Source organism: Piliocolobus tephrosceles, chromosome 5, assembly GCF_002776525.5.
Source record: "Piliocolobus tephrosceles isolate RC106 chromosome 5, ASM277652v3, whole genome shotgun sequence".
NCBI classification, from domain to species: Eukaryota; Metazoa; Chordata; class Mammalia; order Primates; family Cercopithecidae; genus Piliocolobus; species Piliocolobus tephrosceles.
The window spans coordinates 540,299-542,721 of record NC_045438.1 but is presented as its reverse complement, the minus strand read 5'-3'; positions in this window follow the sequence as shown (position 1 = coordinate 542,721).

Sequence of the window (2,423 nt, the reverse complement as noted above, 5' to 3'; positions counted from 1 at the left end):
TCCCTAAAACATAATGACCATAGTCTTTGCCTTTTTCTACACATAAAACAATGTCTGACAGGATTAGTGACTGTGCCTCTGTAGTTCATAACCAGATGTGCTATTATACCTCGATCTTTTTTAAAAATATTTTTTCAATAGCTTTTGGAGTACAAGAGGTTTTGGGTTACATAGATGAATTATATACTGGTTACACCCCAGTCTTGATGTGGTTCTGCTTTAATGAAACTTCTGAGCAAGCTCAATGTGATTTTGCATGTACTGAACCCCCACCACCCGCACATAGCAGTGGGCTGAACTGCCATGCCAGGGCAGTCTGACGGTACTGCTCCCAGGCCATAGATTTAGTCGATAGTCCTGAGAAAGACTCCTGAATAATACTAATTAATTCTTTAAATGCTAATTAATGACTTTTTTCTTTTCTTGACATGTTCCCAATAAATGCCACTCAAACATGCAGAATAATTAACAAGATACAGAGCAATATTTTTCAAAAAGCAAGTGATCACCCCGGCACGGTGGCTCACACCTATAATCCCAGCACTTTGGGAGGCCAACGTGGGCAGATCACCTGAGGTTAGGAATTCAAGATCAGCCTGGCCAACATGGTGAAACCCTGTCTCTACAAAAATACAAAACTTAGCTGGGTGTGGTGGTGGGCACCTGTAATCTCAGCTACTTGGGAGGCTAAGGCAGGAGAATTGCTTGAACTTGGGAGGCAGTGGTTGCAGTGAGCCGAGACTGTGCCATTGCATCCCAGCCTGGGCAACAGAGTGAGATTCTATCTAAAAAAAAAAAAAAAAAAAAAAGCATGTGATTTTCTCTGAATTGCAATGTTGTACAACAAAGCAACAAATCTACTGAAACTTCTTCAAAACTGCCTGTATTCTAGAAAAAAAATCAATCCATCAAAGAAAAATATCAAGTTATTTCTATGTTCTGAATACAATGCTAAAGTTCATTCTGAGTCTAAATTTTATTACAGAATTAATTCTATTAAAGAATTAAAATCACCAAATACAAGCTCTCTAACTTAGTTGTTGTAAAAGTTCATGACACAGGACATTTCTCAGCCAGTTTGAAACCAGGGACCTCCATAGCCAGTGACGCACCCCTGCCCCCAGCCCTGTGGCTTGGCATCACAGGCACCCTGCCCACTTTGCCTGCTGGGCCAAGACTGGCTTGTGCACTGGCTCAGCCCGTGGCTGGGCCAGACGTGCCCTAGCTTGCCTGTGTTATAGCTTGTACCCACAATCAGTGGTTTCCGAGCTCATGACCCACATCCAAAAAGAATGAGATTATACTAACATTTTGAAGGGTAAGGAGGGTGGAGAATAATTTTATTGAGTGACAGACCAGCCCTCAGCAGAGAGGGGATGTGGGGGCTAGTCCCCCATCCCTGCAATCAGGTGGTTTCTTTCCCTGTGTGGCTGAGTCTGGGGCTTTTATGGGCTCAGAAGAGGGAAGTGGGTGCTGAGTGGTTTGTGAGTATGCAGAAAAAGACTAAAGCAAAGGCACTACTCAAAAGTGAGCATGACAGTGTATAAAACCAATCAGAAAAGGGTAGGTATATGTATTATAAAATAAGTGAAGTGTAGGGATCACTCAGAGGAAAATACACCAAACAGGAAGACAGGTTCTCAATCTGGTTTACCCAGGGCTATCTTTGGCTTGAAGGTCAGGTTTCACTGGGGTCCCACCCCTATGTGCCTAGGCATTTGACTGCCTCTTGTCACTATCATTAATTCATAGAAGTAACTATACTAAGTAAAAATACATGCATGAATAGCACCCAGAAAAATCTGTAAAGGTGTACCAGGACTATTTTTGTTTCAAATTTGAAGAAAACCAACTCAAGTCAGCTTAAGCAAAAAAAGAGAATGTATTGGTTTACATAAACGAAAATCCAGTTTTGACAGGATTTGGTCATAGCCCAATCCTCAACTTATCACCATGCATCGGGGAATGGAGAGGTGGAGGAAGATATTAAGGTATTTGGCCAAACCTAGGTGAGTGCTCTAACCTTGGAACCCCAGGTCAAAATGGAGGAAGTGTGGATATCTGAGCAAAAATTGCAGGTTGAAGGCTGCATCAAGGATAAAGAAAAATGAAATTGGAAAGGTAACAACTGAAAGAGACAAATAGAGACAAGAAATAAGAAAACAAAAAGGGAGTATTCATTGGATAGTTGGGGATTGCAGTTGAATTTCATTCTGTTTGTAAAAAAATTATGTCCTTCAATTTGAAAAATAAACTAAAATATCTGCAGTTATTCTTACTGTGAAGCAAAAGAATAATAGAGACTTAACTTAGTAATAAAACCCAGAGAACTATCATATAAAGAAATCTTAAACTCCAGATAAAATGATCTGTAAGAGTGAATTTCTAACTTAATCAATTTATTAAAAATTCTGTGTGTCCAG